The 17,830-nt window shown below is 43.9% G+C and overlaps 1 protein-coding gene across 3 annotated transcripts in view; it reads left to right on the top strand.

Annotated features, from left to right (window-relative positions):
• The window catches only part of Tnr (tenascin R), a 406,965-nt gene that overhangs the window by 195,848 nt on the left and 193,287 nt on the right, over positions 1-17,830 (top strand). For all 3 annotated transcript variants that reach the window (XM_057769771.1, XM_057769770.1, XM_057769768.1), the window contains exon 2: positions 15,076-15,177. The gene's annotated coding sequence lies outside the window, so the exon portion shown is untranslated. The remainder of the gene's footprint in view (positions 1-15,075; positions 15,178-17,830) is intronic.

The raw sequence follows: 17,830 nt of genomic DNA, 5'->3' as shown, positions 1-17,830 counted from the left end.
GCACTGTACAGCTCTGATGGGTTGAATCTGACAGATCTGGCCTCTCAGGATTCCTCAGCAAACCTCCCTTTCCTAGAATCTGTCTTTCCGACTTAAAAGGCTCCTCAGAGGCTTCCTTCTCTGCCCTCTGGCTTTGCTAAATGACCCCCCACTGGCCAGTTCATGCCTTTTTCTGACTCTTCCCTGGAGTTCCTTACATCTGCCATTTTCTCAGTCTCTGTTTCAATTTTTCTCACTGTTTCTTTTCCTCTCTGTCTTCATCAGGGCTAGTAGTTAACTCTGTATGGCTCAAAATGAAATGTAGGGAACCCAAGTATACATTAACAAAAGTTTGAAACAGCAAATAATATCCTAAGCATGGGCTCCGTCTGAGTACAAGACCCTGGGTAATGTATATGATGATTTGATTCATGGTTATTTGATAAGTGAAATGCTTGGATCAATGCCGTGTAGAAGTGTTTTAATGCAAATAAGCTGTCTTATCAGAGGCATTTGTGATTATGAAGAAATTGCTCATCATTGTTTCTATCTAATCAGGAAATGGGAAGTGATTGTGTTCACTCCATGGCTGGGAGGGAGAGGTACAGAAGGGATGGGGTGCAGGATGCCCTCATCCTCTGGGAGAACTCTGACAAGTGGCAAAAGGACAGAGGAGGTTAAAACCTCGCTACTTTGTTCATCCATTTACTAAAACATGAAGGAAAAGGACTCAACTCCTGCCAGTTGCTCCGACTAGAAAGTTTTCTCAGACAGGGGCAAGTAAGGAGCAAGATATGGGGGTGGGGAACTGTCCTCAGGAGTCTGACCAGGCTCATGGTATCCACCCATGCATGGCCACCTGGATATCCACTCTCAGTTCACAGGAATACTGTCAGCAAGGTGAGGCACAAATGTCTTCTGGGGAGACTGACTGGGGAAAGGAGGGATTAATTGGAACTGAAGAAATTCTCTTACTTCTTTTGTTTGCTCTCTCTCTTCCTTTTCTATTTCTTTAACACAACAATTGGTACAAATGAGCGACTATGCTCTTAGTTCCTGGGGTTCATCCTAAATATAGTGACCTGCCTGTCAAGCTGAGCATCACACTGGTCTTTGTTATACCATCCCTATTTTCATGCTCGGAGGGACTGCTGGTGTTCTGGGTATTTTTAAAACCATCTTCAGGTTTCCATCAACTCCAACAGTCTTATTTGGATAAATTTAAACTTGAACTTACCATTTCTGTCAGACAGTAGAGGTCAAATGTCAGCACTTGTTTTCCCTATCCTCTTTGGCAAATAGATACTTAGTCTCACTGAGCCAGGCATGGGGTTTGAGCCCTAACCTAATTGAAACCTGATTCATGTTCTGTCTCCACATTAGGTGTCAGTAAATGGACCTTTTGTGATACATACAAGCTAGTAGGCTCATGTCAAATGTGCTACAACTCTCTCTCTCTCTCTCTCTCTCTCTCTCTCTCTCTCTCTCTCTCTCTCTCTCTGTTTCTCTCTCTGTTTCTCTCTGTGTGTCTCTCTGTCTCTATCTCTCTCTGTCTCTCTGTCTCTCTCTCTCTGTAATGGTTCTCTGTACAAGCGCATTCCTTTTTAATCAGTTGACTGTAATGATTTGTTACAAATGATCTTTAATTCTCAGCTGCGGTTAATCAGTACTGAAAGGCACTTTTCCTATTATTTTATTTGGATAGGATTCTTAGTGAAATACTTGCCTGCCATTACTTAATCACTTATTTGTTTTTCCCTGGCACACAGTCTCTAGCAGCACACAGCAGTGTTTAATGTGGACGTTTTCCCTTGGCGCCATGAATTGAGTTCTCCAAGCTGTAGGGATGGGTGCCTCCTGGGAGCCCTGAGGGTTCAGTGCTCTAGTTCGGGATTTATTGACCCCCTTCTGCGTGTCAAGCACAGACAGAGCCTGGAGCTCGGATACACTAGTTTATATCGAGCAATGGTATCGCGCCTTGGAGAGAGTGATTTGTGAGAGTTTATGGGGTACGGAGGGAAGGCAGAAGAGATGGTGGATAACTCACCTCTGGACCTGCAGTCTTCCGCGAGGAGGGTCAGCACCCACTCAGCAGGTATTTCTGGTCAGATGGAGCAACCGATGCAGAGGACTAAAGAGAGCATTATGAGATTGGGTATATGCACGCGTTGAGTGTGACCGGGGTGCAGAGCGGAGTCAGGGGACAGTGGGCAGGGAGAGGCGAGGACAGGGGAACGATAGGGCCAGATATAACAGGTCTTGTGCACACCTGAAACATTGAGAGATTTAAGCTTTAGTAAAGCCCTGTGGGAGTATCATGGAGAATGGGCAGGAAGTGGGCTGAGAGTGTTGGCCGGAGCCAGGTGCAAAGGAAGTTGCATCTTCTGTCACCCCTAGTAAACTAGTTCTGGTGTAAGAGAAGTGGACTATATGAAGGGAATGATGGGCTGGGCAGCAGGCAGGTATCCCCTGTGCCCTCTCTTTCTCTCGGGTCTGTAGAGTACTTGTTTGCTTCCAAAGACATTTAAGCACACAGCTATAGGCCTATAAGTGGAAGAGAGCTGCCACCCTGATGAAGCTCAGATCTAGGTCAGGGTGAACACCGTTGCTGGGACAGGATTGTAACTGATGGAGCCCAGAAGCTGGGCCCTTTCCTCAGCGGGCAGTCAGCTCCCTGCAGTCAACTGAGAACTTTGCTTTACAGGATCCTGATCAGTGAAGGAAACTGAAAACGTTTCCTTTTCCCCCACAATCTCCAGGTTCAGGTACATCTGGCTTCCATGGGAAACCCGCACCATCATGAGGTTCCTGGAATTAAATCTTGGTGCCAAATGACTCCATTGGTAATTGATTTGGGGTGGGGAACATGCTTAGCGGTACCATAGACAACAGCCTTTGCTTCCGGGAAGGGGCAGCCCACCTAAGATTCTGCTGCTGCTCCAGTCTGATCGTTGAGCGCGAGGTTAGATAAGGCCTCTGTTATCAGGGCAGCGATGCCACAATCATCAGCAAAGGAAGGGCTAGCTGATGAGGGAATCACCATGGCAGTCAGTGGTCTGACAGCAAAAGCAAAACACAGAAACCCAACAGTGCCGGTTCCCTCTCCACCCGACACTAAAGTCAGTTTGTTAGCCTGTGCCTTTTTTCTAGAACAGCAAAGTGTGAGTGGGACTTTGTCCTCTCTGCTTCGGTGGCCTCCTAGTATCTTGCTGTCCACATCAGACCTTAATTCTCTCTCCTATCTTGACATCCTGGATGGTAAAAGATGAGATGAATTCATACTGTGTGGTCAGTGACTTTATTTAAAGGGCCAATATCCTCTGGGAATGAGAGGCAGTAATGCAAAGATAAATATATTAGGAATGTGAGTTTGATAAACAGGGCCTCCATTGGTCTTGTGAAGACTCCCCAACTTCTTAAGTAATCAGTTTGCCTCCTAGTATTCTTTCTTGGTTCTGGAAGATTCCCAGAAGATTCTGTGAAGTTCCTTTAGAACTCCATGGATGCAAACACAAGAGGGTTTATTTGCCCTTCGACCTTACTCTGAAGAAACAGATCCCAAGGAAAATATAAAGTCCCTGGTAGTGCTTAGTCTAGCTCAGTGGTTCAACCTTCCTAATGCTGGGACCCCTTAATACAGGTCCTCATGTTGTGGTGACCACTACTGTAAAATTATTTCTTTGCTACTTCAAAACTGTAATTTTGCTGCTGTTATGAATCATGTCAATATTTAACATGCAGGGTGTCTGATATGTGACCCTGTTGGGGTTGTAACCCACAGGTTGAGAACGACTGGTCTAGCTCCTTCCCAGGGATATTTTCAGGAGCTGGTGAGTCTCAGCCTACCTAGTTGCCCAGTCTGAATAGGTATCACCTATTTAGGAGCCCAGCACTGCCTAGCAGCCTTCTCAGACTCCATGGATTTTCAGGAAATTCTGTTTATATCTCTGCGAAATCCTTGGTGCAGAAGCCATATGGAAATATCCCTACAATCGCAAGACTGTGTCTTCTTCCTGCCATGTGGCATTCTCCCTCTAGGGTAGGAGTGAGCTGTCATTCATTTCTATATTTCCAGCAGTTTAATTATTGCAGATATTAAGTGATTAATGCAGAGACTGTTTGTTTTGTTCTGTTTTTCTTTCACCTTCTATTTCCTAATGGAGAGTGAGAATAAAGGCTCACAATATGAATGTCAAGTAAACATGTTTTCAGAACCAACCCCAGGCCTTTCTCAAGTTTCTGCTGTCCCCAAATCAGGCCCTCAATAAAAGGATAAGGATACAAAATCACTCAATGCCTTCAAGGATCTCAATACAAAATATCAATTTATCCATCCGTGTCAGAGTGTGGAACTGTTAAAAGCACAAAAAGACGGTCTTGTCCTGAGAACTCATTACTCAGGGACTGTGCAGATCTGAAATCTTGGGTTTGGCGGAGGGTTCCAAGCCATGATCTCTGTCCTTGCACATAAAACAGCATCTGGGAGATAAGTTACCACCCCTGTGGGCCACAAGAGGAGCTGGGATAACCAAAGGTGGTCTTACTCTCTCAGTGTGCGGATATTTGGAGATGCATGTATGGGGATGCTGTGTTGTCAAATGTTTGCCCAGGGGCAGGTTGCAAAGGGTGGATGGAGGGTCAAGGCAAACTGCCCTTGAAAGGGCCATAGTGCGCACTCTGAGACACAAAGCCAGGGGACACCTTGGCTCATCCCAGGACCCAAGAAATCACAGTTCAAATTTTTTAGTTTTTGTCGAACCAGATGCTGACTAAAGCGAACAAAGTATCATTTCCAGTGCCCACTTCCCACTAACCTATCATCCATTCCCCTCTTGCTAAATCAAACGACTTCACTTCCACATTTAAAAGCAGGTTGCAGGAGAAACAGCTTTACCCTCCTTAAACACACAGGAGATTTTTCTGATCTGAACACAGGTCCCGTTAAGACCAAGACTCTAGTTAAGCCTCTGTAGTCTAAAGGACAGTGAGTGGCTTTGTGACTCTTACGATAGCTGGCTACACACTCTGTTCTAATCCGACAGAACCAGTGTCAAAGCAGGTACCTCAGAGCTGGTCATAGTCCCGTAGGCTCTCTCTCTACTGTTCTCGTCTTGAACTCACCTTCCTGGGATGCTCACATATACAAAACTCCTTGCTTATGAATTTGCTCCCCTCGCCATATTTGCCTTGGCTCAAATTTCTTTCTTTCTTTTTTTTTTTTTTGGTTTTTCGAGACAGGGTTTCTCTGTGGCTTTGGAGCCTGTCCTGGAACTAGCTCTTGTAGACCAGGCTGGTCTCAAACTCACAGAGATCCGCCTGCCTCTGTCTCCCTAGTGCTGGGATTAAAGGCGTGTGCCACCATCGCCCGGCGGCTCAAATTTCTTAATGATACTTTAACTTCTATGTTTATAAACATTTTGTCTACATGTCTATATGTACATTATCTATGTGCCTAGTGTCTATGGAGGCCAGAAGAGAATGTTGGATTCCCTGGAACTGGAGTTACAGTTGATTTTGTTCTGCCATATGGGTGCTAGGAACTAAACTTGGATTTTCTGGAGGATCAACAATCCCTTTTAAAACACTGAACTATCTCTCCAGCATCTTGACTTAACTTTCCAATTTCCTCAAATTTTGACCTTGCTAAGTCTTGCCCGAGAATTAGTTATCCTACTTACAAGGACAGTAGTGTCTCCGGTGGTTTTATACTTTACCCTTGGTTGAATTCCCTCCCTATCCGATGGGCTACTCCACCTCCTCCCTGCTGGCTCATAGGCTCTGGAAACAGGCAGTTGTCCCTGATGAGGGAGAGGAACCCACTACTATTCATGCCTTTTTCAAGTCCTGTTTTCCCTCCTCATGTTGATTAGTGCAGGAAAGCAAGGGTTTTGACTACTCATTCAGTAGAACTCTGTGGAGAGTTCTCAATCAAATACTTAGGAAGTTTATTGTTTATCATGTTAGCAGTTGATCCTCACTTAATTACAGATCTAAACACATGGCAGTATCCAGTGAATTAAAATTGAGCTTGTTTTGAGAAGACAAGACTCCCGGACCCACCATCTAATTTCACCCTTAGTCTGGTCCTTTGAGAAGAAACTGGCTATCTTTGAGGTGGGCCAGATAGTCACCATCAGGAAAAGAAATGCTCTGTCTTCAGCCTGAAGTCACATATTTGTCAGTCAAAACTGGATAAGCCAGGTATCCTAGAGCCTAAAGGAAGGAGACTCATCCCCCTGGGTCTTCGTGTGGCAAGACAGGACCCATACTGGAGGAAAGTTTTCAGCTTCCTTTCCTCTCTGGGTTTCCTTTTATGGATTCTCTCTGAGGGAAGCACATGTCTTCAGACAGGGAATTATCATGGTGATTGATGGCTAGCAAATGCAATTCAACCCCAATTAAAGGCTCACCAAGGGATGCTTTTCCAGTTGTTAATCCAGATTTGGTGGTCACTTTAACACTTGTTCACTGGAAGCATCTGGTAATGAAGGATTTGTTTCTGTTAGGTTTCAGTCCTGGATTATTCTGCACCCTTGAGATGTAGAGAAACTATAAGCAGAGGGGAAAATGGAATTCTGGCTGACAGTGGATCCCCTTTACATGTATAACCTGGTTGGACCAGGACACAAGATGATTGAGACTCTCAATGTGAGTTAGGGCACAGAGGTGCTTTTCAGAGGTCAGAATTCTACAGTATTTGCCACTCACCTTAAAGCTTGGAGCATAATTCTTCAATTCCACTGTTTTGGGTCTTTGGAGCAATAAACCATAAAAAGAAAGAAAGAGAGAGAGAGAGAGACAGAGACAGAGAGAGACAGAGAGAGACAGAGACAGAGAGGCAGAGACAGAGACAGAGAGAAAGAAAGACAGGCCTACCTAGATCCTGCCCTTGAAGTATTTGTACTCTAACTACCAAGGTCAAGCACACCCCATCAGACTTCCAGGCAACAGTAGATAGCTTTGTCACATAGAAACACATGAATTAGTACATTAAATATTGACTCATCTGCAGAGCTGAAGGAAGGACAAAAGAGCCATCTGGACTTCTGCCTGCCTGAGCTCTAAGCCCAGTTCTGCACCTTCACAGCTAAATAACCTTGAACAACTTGCTTTAATTCTTTGTTTCTCAATTTCCTGATTAGCTCATTTTCTGTTGCTATAATAACATGCCAGAGCCTGGGCAATTTATTTAGCTTATTTATATTTAGGTCATGGTTCTAGAGGCTGGCATCCCACATGGTGCTGGCATCTGACTGACAGCTGAAATGAGGGCCTCCATACGGCATCATAACATGGTGGAGGGTATTATGGTGAGATAGAGCATGCTCAGTTGGGTCTTTCTTCCTCTTCTTCTTCCAGCAATACTGTCATGAGAATCCCATGCGTGATTTCATCTGTTCCTGATTACCTCCCCAAAGCCCACTTCCAAAGATCACTAACATGAATTTGGGGTTAGGTTTCCATCACAAGAGCTTTCGGGTGACACATGCAGTATAACAGTAATACTAACAAGGGTAGCTTCCTTCCAGGCTCTTAATGGGAATTCAACAGGACAGTGCACACAAAACCATGGCCTTGCCGGGCGGTGGTGGTGCACGCCTTTAATCCCAGCACTCGGGAGGCAGAGGCAGGCGGATCTCTGTGAGTTCGAGGCCAGCCTGGTCTACAAGAGCTAGTTCCAGGACAGGAACCAAAAGCCACAGAGAAACCCTGTCTCGAAAAAAAAAAAAAAAAAAAAAAAAAAAAACCATGGCCTTGACCGTGGCAATGTCAACAAAGCAATTCCCTTTCTCCCCTCCTATGCCAGAAACTCTTGATCTTTTTCATAATGTGAACTCAGTTGGCATCTGGTGAAGCTATGAATCCCTTTTCAGAAACAATATTTTATATATATATATATATATATATATATATATATATATATGGAATTGCAGAGGAAATTGCATTTTTATTAAAATATAGTTGTCAAACTGCTGAAAAACCAAATTTGTGGTATAGTAATATATGTGTTTCTTTATTAGCATAGTAAATAACAAGATCTACTGGCAGACCTAATAACTGCTATAATTTTGAAGTTGCAATAAGCTTAAACAATATTTCAACATATCTACAACTGTAATGAGATATAAAAAAATCTACAATTTCTATGGATGACATTATAGCTATTGTTAATAATACTGTGACTTGTCGCCTAATTCAAAATTAGAGATACTGCTAAATTTTCTCTAGAAATTGGTAAAAAATAAGGATGTAATTTTTTTCCAGCTAAATTCACAGACTCCGAACTAAAACCTATTGCTATCAGACTTGATAAAAAATATAAATCAGGATATAACCATGATTTCTAAACTTTTAAAGCAATATTTATTTTGCCTTTCGTAAAGCAAAGACATAAACATAGAAAGCTTAAGAAATGCTGCTTAAGGGGAGAACAAGGAAGAAAGAAGGTAAAACATCACCCGAGAACTGCAGCTGATGCTGATGCTGGCACAGTTAGGCTCTGACACCCCTGGCTGCCCATTTTCCCGTCCCCTGAGTCTGCTCCACTGAGGATCATTGTGTGGGAGTTGTACTCAGGGTGATGTCCGATCACAAGAGACGCTGCTTCAGCCCCACAGACGAGTCACTGGAAGTCTCAGAGGAGAAGAGGTTCTGCCCTTGACAGCTCAGCTGGGTCTGTGCCTTAGGCGCTCCGATGACTCACCGATCTCCAGCCCCGCTGATAGAGTCAAGTTATCCTATTGATCTCAAGCCTCCCATTAGATCTGATAAGTTCCCTCAAGCCTCAACTGTGAATTGTGAGTAATGGAAAGTGCCCACTTGATGAAGGAAAATAACCAACTCGACCTCAGACCTGACAGATATTCAGATCAGGTTCTGGATGCCTGCAGCAACGTGAAGACTAACGAGGAAGTTTATACCAACACCGACATGTGTGGCTAGGGACAGTCTCCTCTTCCATCCAAAGCGGTTTTTTCTATGATAATCCTGTAGCCTTCCTCTGGGGAGGCAGTTTTACACATGTTCAGTCATCCCAGGTCAACTTACAGGAGTGGCTTCTCTTGGCTTGTCTAGTCACTTGTTAACATCTGTAGAGACCCCACTAGATAAGTTCAGAACACAGAGGATGTCAGGCTCCAACCTACAACAACCCTGTGAGTCAGCCTCTGGGCTCTGCTTTGCCATCGTCCTAGGGGAGCACCAGGGTGTGTGGGCACTGCTTTCAACCAAGGGCTTCATGGTCCTCCCAGATGGGACCACCAGGGACCCGGGCGGACGTCACTACAGCAAGTTGCACAGCACCTTCCTGCTTTTCTCCAGCTCAGTTCCTAAAGCAGTGCCCTCTCCTAGGGCAGGTTAATGAAACACTGTCAGCAGATTCATCAAAATGTAACTCTGTGCTTTCCTAGAGGGACCCCGTGACTCTGAAGTGGCATACCTCACTTCCTTTAAGCCTAGATAAAGGTCACAGCTAGAGATGACAGGCCAGCCAAGCTCCTGAGTGCAAGATACTGCATCTCAAAACATTTTTTAATAAAGCAATGTTTGGAAAGGGCAGCCTGTTCATTTTATCTTCCACCAAGGCATCCAATTAAACCCAAGATTCTGGGAAAATCTGAACCCTCAACCACATTTTCCGTTAGTAATAATAAAAGATAATTACCGAGCCTGCCTGTCAGATATTCCAGGCAACAGGACCTCCACTTAATTCATTGCTAATTAAGATATGAAAGAACCGAGGTGTCTTGCATACTTCCTCTCTTTATTAAGCCACAGAAACCCTTCATCAGGGAAAGGGAAACATAAATATTCCAGATTGAGTCCCTGTTGGGTTAACCAGCCTGACGAAGGGTGGGAGGAGCAGAAGGCCCACTGTGGATGAGGTTCCTTTAACTGTGTCATCCAGTTGTAATGGCCTGAGCAGAGAGGAAATGAGTGAGTGAGAAGGGAGCAGGTTCGAGTTGTTTCTACCTTCTGCTCTATACTAGCTAAGCCTTTTCCATACACTCAGCAAATCTTGGCTGCATTCCTGCAAGGGGCTATTGTATGCCCACCTCACAGATTAAGAAAAGGGATAATTAAAGGTTGTATTAATTCATTTTCTCTTTATTGTGGCAAAATAACTAATAAAAAGAACTCAAGGAAGAAAGTATCTCTTTTGTCTCCCCATTTGGGAACTCAGTCCCTCTTGACCAGGAAGGCATGCTGTCAGCTGGGAAGGATGGGAAAACATTAAGTCTGCAGTCAGGAAGCAGAGGAAGATGAATTCTGGTATTCAGCTTGTTTTCTTCCTATATCCCACCCCAGAGCCTTAACCTATGCCTTGGTGCCGCCCACATTCAAGATGGGTCTTGTCTATTCAGTGTAACTTTTTTGGAAGCACCCTCATAGACAACCCCATAAGTGTATTTCCGTGGTGACTCTAGAATCCATCAAGAGCAACCGTCACACAGGCCTTACACGAGTTCCTCTTTTATAAGTGTGTGCCTGGCAAGGGATAAGATTTGAGCCAAATTCCATGCTTTCCATTCATTGTTCTAGGGTGATTCAAGAAACAGAACTGGCTGATACCATGTGTTCATGATTATGGACAAAGTAAAAAGCATTTGTGGTAGCTGGCTTTCAAGTGTCCTCCAGCTGAACTTTGCAATCTGGTGTTTATATCCTTGTACTAGCGTCTTCCACATTAATCGAATCTAGTATGTATATTAGAATAATGCAGAAATGATGAAAAGAGCTGTTAAAAAAGACATCATGACCCCCAACGTCTTCTCCCCTAGGCTGCTCACTCTGGAGTAAGCCATTATTGTATTTTAAAAATATTCAACTAACCCTCAAGAAACCCATTGGGAAGAAACTTAGAACCAAAATGACAACTTGAATTAAAAAAAAATAGCTATTTTGGAAATAGGCTATGTCTGATGGATCTTCAGGTGACTGTAGACTCACCAAAATCTCATGAGGACCCTGAGGCAGACCACCCCATAAGCCATTGAAGTCTCAATGGACTCACAGACACTGCCAGACAATAGATGCCGGTTGCTTTAATCGCAGGCTAACTTTCTGAATACAAGTAGCTAAAAAGTGGAGAATTTGCGAACTTCTACATGCTGCCCACTGAATCATAGTTTGGCAAGTCAGTGGGTCAGAGACTTTCTCCTAAGAAACATTCGCGTTTCTATGTCTGAAAGAAAGAGTCTGAAGAAATGGGCACTCAAGATCCCTCCTGGTAGGAGAGTTTGGGAGATAAGAGGATATGAGCCAGATCACCCATAGCTGCCTGGGATTCCCATTTTGTCAAGTAGATAACTAAGCACAATTTATTGATCACTCGCAACCCTTTCTATTCTTCAGTCACCAACTGCTGGGAAAATTGAGAAAAAGAAAAGAATTGATTGTGCTTTCAGGTACTGGGTGATTCTGTCAAGAGCTGGTCAGCATCATTGGAATCAATGGCCATTACTGGAATGCCAACAGCAGTTAGCTGTACAGAACTCCATGGCAGTCAATTTCAAAGTTTATACTGATTTCCAACATGAACGATTGCTGTGAAGTCTGAACCTCGGCAATGTTTGATTGCTGTGCCTGACATGGCAGGGGTCTTTCTTCTGCCCATGTTTCACCTGAACCACAGGAGAGACACGTTCCAGGCTTGGAGAAATTCTGTGACTGAAGTCGGCTTGGCCTTTTGGGTAGTTCTCCCTGCTTACATCCTGCCTGGTCAGTGGGAACAGGGAGCCTATGCTACAAAGACTAAGCAGAGCCTCTTGGGAAGCTGAACTCACTTTCAGTACAGGAAGGTCAGCATTTGATGAGGAAGGAATATATGTTGCACATTTTCTGACATATTTCTTAGATTTCTTTTTCTCAAAGATCAACAAGTTGACCTTAGAAAAAATGCTGGGCATCAAGCGGGGTAGAGATGAATGGCAGAAGTGAGTGGATGCAAAAAAAAAAGAACCAAACAAATAAAAAAAAAAAATAACCAACATACTGGTTCACTAAAGTTGCCCAGTCAGAAGCCCTTCCCTTTGACCTTTGGGTATGTCTATGGTACCTCTCCCCCGCCTCCTCAGGATCTTCCAGAAGTGGGAAGGTTGGGAATATTTGATAACAGGAGCCCTGCTGTGATATTTACCTCAGCTAAGTCTCTGGGACTTGCCACAGGAATACGTGCTTAAGTCGTGATTCTCCGTCCTCACTTCCTGTCAGAGCAGTCCTCCATGTCTCCAGTGATATGAAAATCTGCCTTAACATGAGGCCTTTTTGTGATAACCCAGTGCTGTACAACTGTACAATCAAATTAATTGGACCCATCCGTGAGGTAATGTGTGTTAAATCACAAGAGTTGGAGTGCTGGCTTTATGACGAGCTGCATTCTGACAGAACAAATGTGGTCATGACTTCAGGAGAATTGGCTGGCACATATTGGCTCAAATTCAATTTGACCCTTCCTCAACCCACAGTTTAAAACCTGCTTTAAAAGCTGGTTAAACAGCGAAGAGCACTGTGCTAGACTCCTGAAGCCTAAATGGATCAGTTGTAGCCTTCTAGATTATTGCTCCCCCTATTTGGTGTGAGCCTCCGAAAGGAAATTGCCTTACTGTGCTACAACAGCCTGGTACCACGGGTGAGAACTCCATGACAGCAGAAGCTGTGTTTTATTCTTCATGTCTCATGCCTCAGAGACCCTACCAGTGACCACAAAAGTAAATAATCTCACACACCCACATTCACACAGGTCTTATGTAGGTGAACTCTGAAAGAAAATATATGAAAGAAAATATATGGGGATGTACTCCACACAAGCAACATGGAGATTAAAGATATATTGTTTGGAGAAGGAGAAGTAAGAGAACCAAGCCATAGAGAATGAAGGAGACTGCCCTGAAATGTTTATTCTGTTAAAATAGCAGATGTTTATTCTGTTAAAAGTTGTGTATGAGTGTGCAAATAAATTAGGTGGAGGGAATGATGATGGGTGTGCACAGTCAATGCAAGTTGAGTCTTGCAGAAAAGCTGTAAACAAAAACACTCTGTATAGCTGTGGTATGCACATAATTAGTTGTAAATGAGCAAGAAAGGAGAAAGTGTGTCCATTGCTGATACTGTGAGAAAGCACCAAGTCGGGGCACTCCCCAGCAGACACCGGGAGTCCCCCATCAGTCACAAAGGATTTTTTTGACCAAAACTGTGCCCACCTGTTCCCTGGAGGCAACTCAGCTGCAAAAACTGATCCATGTGGGGTCCAAAGCTCTGGGCTTGGCTTCTCCCCAAAGGACAGCTCCAGAGCGCCCTCTGGCCAGGTCGGCTTCCTTCTGTCTCAGCTAAGTCTGTTTCTTGTGAAGTGAAAGCCAAGTGTGAGGATAGAGGCTGGTGTAGCAAAGAAGGAAGATGGGAAGAAATGGATGTCTTTCCCATATGTCCTTGTACTGATTCTCTTATTGAGATATGTACGCATTGTGTCGCCCTTATAATTTCAAGAACACCAAGTGAAGAAATTTGAAACGTGATAAACACATGTTAGCTGAATAAATCCGTGACTGTGCCTATACCCTGGTAGAGAAGCAGGTAGCGAAGAAGCATGATGCAGGTTGTGGAGTTAGGTCAATTGAGGAGAAGGGGATTTTTGCCAACACACAGTAACAGTGACTTAGTTGGTTCAAAAAAAGACTAGTCCAGCTCTCCAAGTGTGATGTCACTATGTCATACATGTAGTGATGGGAAGGGGGCAACAGGTGGGCAACATAGGAGAGTGAGTTTTAATTCCATGGAAAGAGAGATTGTTTAATATTAGAGCCCTCTACTTCTCAAAGGTGAAAAATTAGGATAGCTGCTATCCAAAATTCACTCCCAAATTACCTACAGTTCTTCCTTTGGGTGAGCAGCTAGATTCTAATTGGAAGAGAAAAATACCTGCTATGAATATGATCTGTAATCTCTGCTTCTGTTACCAGCAAACCTATCGAGAACCACTTCTATTCTAATGATGCAGACCCAATCTGCTTGTAGCCCAACTCGCTTGGAGTCCTACTCTCTAGGCAGCCAGAGTATTCTCCAGAGATAGACACATCTGGCCCTTCTAGAAGCAGATGATCTTTACACTTCCAACCCCTCTGGGGTTCTGAGAGGCCCTGCTGGGAAAGGCAAATTCATCCGGGGACAACTTAGAAAAGAAACATAGGCCTTAGCAGAATGCCTGCTCCTTCCTCCTCTGGATTCCAACCAATTTTTGCAAATGCATCCTCTTTAGGCATCTATAAATGAGATCCCTAAGGCTTAGTGCCCCTTTTGGAGAAGGCTTAGTAGCACTTGTGAGCAGGAAGCCCTTGAAGGCACAATTATCGAGCCACCAACTGCATTGACAGAGCCTAAGGAACTGTGTAGGGGGAGCCCTGTCCAAGTTCTGCATAGTGCTCTGATTAAAAAGCCTGATAAAGATGCTTACACAGAAGCTTCCACTCACAGTAGATGGGCATGCTTTAGGGTGGTGGTGTTTCTAACCAGCGAGGAGTATTCTGCATCCATTTACTGATTAGTGATTGAGCTTTCCTGCGTTAGTATGTTCTTGGACAAGATCCAAATAAAGCAGGAGAGGGACAAAGATTTTGACCCTGAGGAGAGTCTGGAAGGTCCTTGAGAATCTGCAGTAAAATGATGCACCGATGAAGAGACTCTGGTTAATGGTACCTTTGTCATGAAGGAATACTCAACATGCTGAAGAAATTAAGGGGATAAAGGGGACTCCAGTTTGCAGAAGCAGTGGGAAGGGAGGCTTCCTCAAGGAAGTGGCAAAAGTTTGCAGCCATCAGATTATCTGAGTATGTGCACAACCCCATGTAAGTTGTTGAATTTGCTATATAAACTATGTTTCTGGAATTATATATTTATCATTTTATCACATGGTTGTAAAACTCAATACAAAAAATTAATAAAAATAAATAAATGAAACTCTGGAGAGAGAATAACAACTTAATAAACAACAATTTCATTTCTTGCAGAGAGCTACATGGCCCACCTCTAATTTATTGAAAGGGAAAAAATACAGAGACCTGAAGTTCTCATTGTAAAACTATGTGTTTCTTCCTGTTATAGGCGTCTGTATCAGCTCCTTGCTCAGAGGACCCATCTCTTCAGGAGTTAGAATCATAGAGCACACAGTCAAGAGAGAACACCGGAGAGGGCGACATCACGAAGGTACTGTTGCTGTGGGCCTTTCCCTATCCATCACGCCAATGGCCAGTTTAAGGCTTTCAGTAGGAATTGCATATTCCCTGGGACCTGAGACCCTTTGTCACTGAAACAACAGCCTTGGGGATACTCTCCATGATATGAGCTGGCCAACAGCGTCAGCTCCTCTGGGCTTCACACGGTCCCGAAATCACTCAAGAAACCAGGTACTAAAATTCTGGCACTCATAAAATAGTACTGAAATGCATTTCATGGTGCAGTTGGTAATAAAAATGTCTTACTGAACTCAGTTCCTCCAAGAGGCTAGACTTGATTCTTAGCCCTGTGCTCCTACATCGGGCCTGCATGAATCAATGCTAAATTATTCACGAGCCTGACTCTAAAAATTCAGAGTTCCGAAACCCCTAATAAAGTATTATGAAAAAATATCCATCTCTTTATCTCTATCCATAACTATTTATACAGCTAGAGGAAAACCTGTCGTTTTATTTCTTTTAATTTAAAAGCTTTCCTAATTCCTTTTCCCTACCACATATATACGTCGGAAAATTTGGGGGTTGAAATAACAGCCTCTGAAAAATGGTCGGCAGGAAAGGCTCCGAGGATTCAGGGTTGACAGGCACAATGAATATTTCACTCCCTCCATAACTTTCCGTGGCACTCAAACCTTATTCACTGAATTGAGAACTTTTTAAACAGGTGTGTCTGATTTTTATTGTGCAAAGCAATGATGATATGCCCACCAGCCTTCTCTGGCTATCTGTTTATACAGTTTTCAAGTTTGTTCAGGAAAAACTCATTTCCTTCCTGTGCCTCATTGTGTACTGACTGTGTACTCAATATCTGCCTCCCCCAGCTCCCCCAGCACTCTGCAGACTCAATGCAAGTCTTGTCTGAAGTTCTGCATAAAAATCCACCCAGAATGTCCTCAGCTGCATCCTGTCTCAGTTGGGGACACTGGACTACAGAGTATCCCTGGCCTATTTTTTTTTTCCTTAATTCTTTGAACATTCCAAGTTGCAAGAGACTTCATCATGTTAAGTTAGCTGTCAGCCATTCATATTTCAGGGAGAATTGATAAGTGTGATGTTTCAAGGCTACCAGTTGAGTGAGACAGACATTTCTGCAACCAGGCAGAGCTGGGACGGGTTGGACCAGCTAGGCAGTAGTGAAGGCTGCCTGTCGCAACAGCATTCTGTATTTACATGGTGGTGGTTTTACTGACCTCTACTTTGCTCAGAGGAAACATTTCTACAGGTAGAAGAGTAGTTGACAAGCTACTTGCAGTAGGGAAAGATTAAACCTCCCATCCAAAAGACTTCCTCAATTAAAAACACTTGGTTTGTAAAAATGACTTCTAAGGGATCAATGACAGCAGAATATCCGGAGTACCATCACCCTTCTCTAAGTAGATTATGAATAAATGATTTAAAATAATTGCTTTATATATGAGAAAAAATTAAATGTAGTAAGAGTACCCCACATCTCCATTCAGCCTTGCTATCTAAGGCTTCTACTCAAGGGATTAAACAGATAAAAGAGAGGCCCAGGTTTATGAACGAGACTGTAAAGTGATTTGCCCAAGATCAGCATCAGGAAAAGACACAATACTGAAGACAAGTGTCACCACCACATTTAGAAACATCACGATTCCAATATCTAGGCCCTTGGCCTCAGTTTTACCCGTGGAAACCAGTGTGCAGCCTGAAGCAAAGGACTCTCGTGGACTCCTCATGAGTCTGCTGTTTAAAGAGGATGCAGAGGATGAAGCCAGGTTTCATGAGAGCCATATCCATACCAAGGAGAGAACCCATCTTAGTCCAGGGCTGGTAGATGCTTCTGGACCAAGAGGAAGTCAAACCAAGATGGAAGGGAGAAACATATGAAAGATAGAAAACAACCGTCAGGGGCCATGGACAGGGATGGGCGGTCTGCTGGGTCCCCTGAGGGTAAAACTTCTCAGAAGTCTGCAGAAATTGACTCAGAGGTAATTCTCAGTCAGTTATTTCTGAAAGCCACCCCCAGACAGAGAAGCTAGCTCATTTTCCCCTGCCAAGACTTGTCACATGTACATGGTGGACCTCTCAGGAGAACATGGCTTATGTAGATTCACTTCCTCTCCCACACGCTTACAAACATCTCTTGCAAATGCTGATGGTCTAGAATCGCAGAAGTTACCAAACAGGAAAGCAGCCAGGCTACCCCATGGATCTCTGGCAATTCAGACCAAGGTAAATGCACCAGGCTGGAGGGAGTTACCTGGATCAACTTGCCTCTCTCTTGCCCGCAGTCCCCATGCATTTGTGAGCGGCTTATTTTAAGAGCTGATTAGATGAGCCCTTAATAACATTAGAACATAAATGGCCCCAGATAGGCTTTCAGCCTCTTGCCAAATTGAGACAAATGTGATATTTGGGGAACTGAGCTCCCAGCTTTGTTACTGCTCTGGACTGCAGACAGGTTCTGAAGCATTTTGGCTTCTCCCCTGGTTGACCGCAGCCTGAAAGTGGGTTTGTTTGGTTCTTTCAAGGCCCTTTTATCTCTAAGGGGCTAGAATTTTATGCTGATGGTCTTGATGCATTTTCAAGGAAAGTTAGGTTGAGGATGAGGAACCCGGATTTTGATTACCTTCTGGCAAACCTCTCAGTACCCCCATCTC

The sequence above is a fragment of the Chionomys nivalis genome, chromosome 5, assembly GCF_950005125.1.
Source record: "Chionomys nivalis chromosome 5, mChiNiv1.1, whole genome shotgun sequence".
Taxonomy (NCBI): domain Eukaryota; kingdom Metazoa; phylum Chordata; class Mammalia; order Rodentia; family Cricetidae; genus Chionomys; species Chionomys nivalis.
Note: the sequence above shows the minus strand (reverse complement) of the source record. Positions and strands in the feature narration are given on the sequence as shown.